Here is a 7363-nt window from a genome sequence, read left to right on the forward strand (position 1 = left end):
GAGATTATCTATGTTTTGGTGAATTTGGAACTGTCTTAAAAAGACAGGCAAAGATATCTGAATTCTCTTAAACCCTTGGTGTCAAAATTTTGTGAAAACATTAGGTGAACTGAATATACAAGGTTTTTCTCTGATAGCATTGACACAGATTGAGGACAACTCTCTTTCCACTAGATTTTTATGGTTAATTTTACAACATGACTTTAGGTAGATTAGACTTTTGGTAGGAGCAGCTAGAGTAGACACTCAGGCTTTGCCATAAGATCCTCACAAGCTGTGCTCACTTCGGCAGCACATATACTAAAATTGGAATGATGCAGAGAAGATTAGCGTGGCCCCTGCGCAAGGATGACACGTGAATTCGTGAAGCATTCCATATTAAAAAAAAAAAAAATCCTCACTAGCTGTAAATTACTCAAGTTCTCAGAACCTTGCATTTCTTTATCTGAAAAATGGTGCTAAGTAACAATATTTATTTCAAAGGATTATTGTAAAGATCGATAGGCTTGGTACTTAGTAAGTCCTCAATTGATGTTAGCTGGACAAACTCCAGAGCCTAGACTTTTATCACTGTGTTAAATTATTAATGAGAAAAAATGAACTGTTATGCATGTTATGACTGTAAATACTTTTTGCCTGAGAACATTTCCCCCCAGAGAGAATATCATGAAAGTATTTTTAAAATGCTGTATCTTTCACTCTGACCGGTGTGACTCAGTTGGGCATCATTCTGCAAAGTGAAAGGTCACCATTTCTATTCCCAGTCAGAGCACATGCCTGGATTGTGGGTTTGGTCCTTGGTTGGGGCATGTAAAGGAGGCAACTGATCGATGTTTCTCTTTCACATCAATGTTTTTCTCCCTTTCTCCCTCCCTTCCCCTCTCTCTCTAAAAACAAACAAACAAAAAAATGGACTGGTTTAAAAATGCTATATTTTCTACTACTACATGGAAGTGAAAGTGATGTTCTCTGGAGAATTGTGTTAGATGAAGCAAAAACTGACCCAGTAATATGAAAACATTGATTTGGCTTCATGAAATAAGAGTGGATAAGTAACATGCCTAACTTAAAATTTAAATATTGGCATGTCTAAATTAATATCAAATAATATAAAATAGCTACTATCTTTCTTATTATTTCAGCAATGCTATTTTAAATCCCATATTCTTTGTATTCTTTTTAAAAAGCAGTTGACTTGAGCCATCAGACCTACTGGCAGAAACCAACGACTATTCCCCATCATTTCATTTTATTATTTTTATTTTTAAAATTTTATTTTCTGATTACAGTTTACACTTAATATTATTTTATTTTAGTTTCAGGTTAAATGATCATATACTTTCCAAAGTGTTCCCCCTGATATTTCCAGTACATACCTGTCAATATTATTGACTATATTTTCTATGCTATACTTTAAAACCCATGAATATTTTGTAACTACCAATTTGTATTTATTAATTACTTCACCCTTTTCACCCAGTCCCCCAACACACCTTTCCTCTGGCAATCATCAGTCTGCTCTCTGCATTTATGAGTCTGTTTATATTTTGTTTTTTTAGATTCCATGTATAAATAAAATCATATGATATTTGTATTTCTCTGTTTGATTTATTTCACTTAGCATAATAACCTCTAGGTCCATCCAGGCTGTCACAAATGGTAAGATTTTATTCTTTTTTATGGCTGAATAATATTTCATTGTGGTGTACATATGTATATATGCATATATGTATATATACACCACTGTTTTTTTTTTTTTAATCTATTCATCTATTGATGGGCACTTGGGTTGTTTCCATATCTTGGCTAGTGCAAATAACACTGCAAGGAGCATGAGGGTGCATATATTCTTTCGAATTAGTGTTTTGGGTTTCTTCGGATATATAGCCAGAACTAAAATCACTGTGTCATAGGGCAGTTCCATTTCTAACCTTTTGAGGAACCTCCATACTCTTTTCCATAGTGGCTGCACCAATCTGCTTTCCCACCAACAGTTATACCCCATCATTTTTAGAAAAGCTTTTAATGCATATATAAACATTTGTCTTTATGTTAACGGAGACATACAATATAATACTTTGCTATATTTATTACAGATAGTTTTTTATGTCTTTATTGAAGTGTAACTTAAATACCATACAATTTACCATTTCAGGTGTAGAATTTGATCATTTACAGAGTTGCATAACCATCACCACAATTCAATTTTCAAAGACTTCCATCACCCCAGAAAGATCCCTCATGTCCATTTTAGTTACTCTCCATTCCCACCCTCAGCCTAAGGCAACCATTCATCAACTCTCTTTTTCTAAAAACTTGATTTTACAGACCATTTTAAGTATATTTTATCATCATTCCCTTGTAAGATATTTTTGTTTGCTTTACCTTTGGTATTCTTCATTTTCACTGTGATATGTCTAGATATGCTTTTGTTTACTAATCCTGCTTAAGACTTATTGTGCTTTGATCTGAAAAGTGTCTTTCTTCAGTTAAATAAAATTTCCAGCCTCTTCTCCATTCTGTTTAATTTCTTCTGTAACTCATTTTCTATTTATTGTAAATTGGATTTTAAGGTAATACTACCTCTTTATACTCTGCTTATTCTATCCATAGGTATTTTAATCACTCACATTTTTCATCAGCTTTTATCTTTCTATGCTAGTGATTTTTCCAGCTAACATCTATTTACAAAGTCTCTCCTCAGCTATATCTAGTCTACAGTTTTACTTCTGATTTAGTTTTTAATTTCAATGACTATATTTCTAGAAGTTCTTTTTGTTCCTTATTCAAATTCCTACTCTTTCTTTATCTTTTAAATTATTTTAAACATACCTATTTTATAATCTCCTTCAACTATTTATTTTATTCAGTTTTTGGGATGTTAATCCTGCTGTTTATGACAGCTGATTGTTTCTCACAAGGGTTAATTTCCTTATGTGGTTTCTATATTTTATTATAAACTCAGGGTTGTTTTTTTCTGTGTTTCATGCACCCTAGAATGTAGAGGTGCCTCTAAATAATTGTTTTTGATTCTTCAGGAGATTTATGAGTTTTACCAGTTTTGGATCATGTTTTATGTTAATTTATCGCCCTATTGCACGTGAATAATGTATATGGGGGCAACTCCACAGAAATATGTCACAGACTTAGAACATGACTTCACATGGAAGACTTCATTTTTAATTCACAGCCCTCAGAAACCTATAAGTGTCCTTGGTGTTCCTCTGAGATGATGGGTAAAATTGTTCTAGTCTTTACACAGAATGGGTAGATTTTGAGGATCCTTATTTTAAACAAGAGTCTAAATTTCCATTTTCTGTCTTGTGTGGTCCAAAGACTACACTTCTTATTCCTTTAGGAGCGTTAATGCTCTATCTGTGTTAACTATTAGGGTCTTCACTTCAAGTAAACTCAATATAGTGTACATTAGCTTAGGGTTATCTCTTTACCAAATGATTATTTGCTTTACAGAAGGATCCACTCTAGATTTCTTCTAAATAGCCACTCATGTATTTTACTAAGAAGTGATTTAATTTATAAAAATTCAATCTATGTAAAACTCAACAAATACTGAATAAATGAGTGACTGAATGAATGAATGTAAAATTAACTACTGTAGCATGGAATTGAAAATTCCATTTTATTAACATCTACAGGGTAAAAATAATTGACACAAATTAGCAATTAGCAGAATATGGAAAAATTATAAGTCCAACAGGCAAGTTATTAAATGGAAACCATAATGAGTGGCCCAAAAGCCAATGATTGACATATAAGAAGAGTTCATTATTTTGAAGCTAAATATAAAACTGCTTCCTGAATACTTAACCTGTGAAAAAAACATCCTGCTAGTTTGTGGTGATATGGGAAGTTAAATTAAACTCCACATGGTGCTGTGTATTAAAGAAGAAACCTCTATGGCATGTACACAAGTCAGCAACTGATACAAACTCCATTTCTTGAGCTACAATAAAGTTTGCCAGTGTCAAGAAGGTCAAGTAACTTTTCTTGAAAAGAGAAAAAAATCACAGGAGAGATGAAAGAAAGTTATAAAAGCATAATGAAAACATAAAAGAAAGTGTATTATGTTCCATATCTTTAAAAAGCGAAAAGAGAGGGGGAAGCCATTTTGAACACTTGCTGTGTTGTGCAACAGTATACGGTACATTTTTAATAATAAAGGGAAGATCAGCTTGAGATTTCTTTTTATTGATTTATATTTTTATTGTTATTCTGTTACAGTTGTCCCAATTTCCCCCCTTTTTCCTCCTCCACTTAGCCCATTCTTACTACCATAGTCAATCCCCACACCATTGTTTTTGTCCATGGATAATGTACATTAAAGCCAATGGTTTACAAACTACACCAAGCATCTCTGAATACAAGACAGAGTTAGAACAATAATACTTTTCTTTCTTTGGTAAATTAGGTTTAGTTGTTGGCATCACACAGGCATTTATTAATACAGTGCTGAAAAGGAAGTTCTACATTTACAAGGTATAAGAGAAAGGACAAGTGGAATTTAATTCAAAACTGTATTGTGTCTCAAAAATTTTCAGAATTGTAAAATAAATGAGTTTTATCCATGGTGGGAAATGTCATCCTTGAGGGGAACTTAATGATTGTGCAACCCAATCTCTACATTTTGTAAATGGGAAAACTTAGGCTTAGAGAGAGCTAGTGACTTGCCTAATGTCATACAATAAATCATGAGAGAATTGGGGTAAAACTTAAATCTATAACTTCCAATCCAATATTATTTTGAATATCATATAAATTGAAACTCATTGGGTTGTTTCATTTATTTATTTAGTTAACCAGCTCTATTATTTTTCTAGGGCTAGCATAACAAAGTACCAAAAACTAGGTGGCTTAAATATAATCTCACCTATATGTGGAATCTAATGAACCAAATAAACTAACAAGCAAAATAGAATCAGAGGCATAAAACCATGGAACAGACTGATAGCTGTCAGGGAGGTGGGAGGGGACTGAATGACAGAAGGTAAAGAGATTAGCTAAAGAACATATACAAGGTCTGTCCGGAAAAAGTCTATCCATTATTAATATAATGAGAACAATTTACATGACATTGATGTAGCCTGGCAACCAAGGAGAGTGGACTGGAATGTGCATGTGTGTACAATGATGACTTGACTGTATTAGTCAGTAGGGGTGGTAAACGCTGTTGAATGAGCATGTATACTGTGTGGCCATCACACTCAAAATGACTGAGTGAGAAGAGCAACAAATATGCATCAAATTTTGCATTATGCTTGAACATTCCTCCGTGGAAAATATTCAGATGATTCAGAAGGCCGCAGCTATGGCCAACTTGTGATTGGAAGCTTCATCATGACAATGCACCTGCTCATGCATCTCGTCTTGTGCAGAGTTTTTTTGCGAAACATCAAATCACCCAGGGGATTCAGCCCCCCTACAGCCAAGACTTGGCACCCTGTGACTTCTGGCTTTTCCCAAAACTAAAATCACCTTTGAAAGGGAAGAGATTTCAGACAGTTGATGAGATTCAGGAAAATACAATGGGGCAGCTGGCCATTGGGAGAAATGTGTGAGGTCCCAAGGTGCCTACTTTGAAGGGGACTGAGGTGTCATTTTCCTATGTACAATGTTCCTTTTATCTTCTTCAATAAATTTCTCTATTTTTCATATTTCATGGCTCAATACTTTCTGGACAGACCTCATATGCATGACCCATGGACACAGACAATGTGGATTGCCTAAGGGCAGTGCTGGGGTGGAGGGGGGCAAAGAGGGGAAAATTGGAACACCTGTAATAGCATAAAAATATAATTAAAAAACCTTAGAAGTTTATTGTCATATAGTTCTGGAGGCTAGAAACATGAAAGCAAGGTGTCAGCAAGGCCATGGTTCCTCTGAGACTCTGAGTAGAATCATACCTTGCATCTTTCTAGCTTCTAATGGTGGCAATTGATCCTTGGTGTTCCTTGACTGGCAGCTGCAGTGCTTCAGTATCGGCCTCTGTCTCACAGGGCATTTTCCCTTTGTATCTTTGTTCATGTTGAATTAGAGACCAATCTAATGATTTCATCTTAAATTGATTAAATTTGCAAAGATTCTGTTTACAAAAAGGTCATATTAACAGGGACTGGGGCTTTGGATTTTAACAGATCTCTTTGGGAGACACAATTCAACTCACAGGTAGCAGCTTTATTGAGATATAATCCACATAGCACACAATTCATCTATTTAAAGTGTACAATCTATAGTTGTTAGTATCTTCTCAGGATTGTAGCCATCACTACAATCTAATTTTATAATTTCTATTCCCCCTAAAAGAAACTCTGCCCTTATTAGTAGCTACCCCTATTTCCCCTCTCCCTGCCCCAGCCTTAAGCAAACACTAATCTATTTTTTATCTCTATAAATATGCTTGTTCTGAGTATTTCACATAGATGAATCATATAATATGTGGTCCAATGTGACTGTTGTTTCAGTTAGAAAAAGATTTTTAAGGTTGATCCAGGTCATAGCATGTATCAGTATAATTAATTCTTTTTTTGACTGAATAGTATTCCCTTATACAGATATACTGTATTTTGTCTATCCATTAATCAGTTGGTGGGCAGTTGAGATTCCATTTTTGGGCTCTATGGATATTGCTACTGTGAATATTTGTTTGCAAACATTTGTGTGGAGATATTTTTTTTTCCCCCTTGGGTATATAATTAGAAATGGAATTACTGGTTCATATGGTAACTAGTCATTTGTGGAATTATAAGGTGGTTTTCCATAGTGGCTGCACAATTTTATATTCCCAACAGAAATGTATGAGGATTCCAACTTCTCTACATACTCCCCAACACTTGTCATTGTTTATTTTTTTAGTCATTCTAGTAGGTATGAAATGGTATGCCATTGTGGTTTTAATTTACATTTCTCTAATGACTAATAATGATCAGCATCTTCTCATATGCTTATTGGCCATTTCTTCATCTTCTTTGGAGGAATGTCTATTCAGATCCTTTGACTCAGTGGATTGAGCGTCGGCCTGCGAGCTAAGTGTCTCTGGTTCGATCTTCCAGTCAGGGCACATCAGAGAAGGAAAACTCTGACTCCAAAACCTCCACTGCCTTGCGGCATACCTCTTCAGGGGAAAGGCTAAGGGAGTAAACCCCGACAGAAAATCCGGAGCCGGAGTCCCTAAGGCGGTTTGACGTTGTAGTCAACACCGGCAACTCCTGCGGCGCACCTGAAGCCAAGCTGTATTGACTCCGTCTTTCCCTTGGATCCTTCAGCTGCGAAGAGAGGGGGGTCTGCTGCATGGGCAACAGCAGACCCTCCATATCACCCTTCCCAGGCTCTGTAGCTTCAGCTTCAC

At 35.3% G+C, this 7363-nt stretch overlaps 1 non-coding gene across 1 annotated transcript; it reads left to right on the plus strand.

Moving 5' to 3' along the window:
• The first annotated feature begins 276 nt into the window (after window positions 1-276).
• LOC149990763 (U6 spliceosomal RNA) lies at window positions 277-383 on the plus strand. Its single transcript, XR_016508712.1, has one exon. It is a non-coding gene; the product is annotated as a U6 spliceosomal RNA (small nuclear RNA).
• The last annotated feature ends 6980 nt before the right edge of the window (window positions 384-7363 follow it).

The sequence above is a fragment of the Furipterus horrens genome, unplaced genomic scaffold, assembly GCF_987537825.1.
Source record: "Furipterus horrens unplaced genomic scaffold, mFurHor1.1.pri manual_scaffold_17, whole genome shotgun sequence".
NCBI classification, from domain to species: Eukaryota; Metazoa; Chordata; class Mammalia; order Chiroptera; family Furipteridae; genus Furipterus; species Furipterus horrens.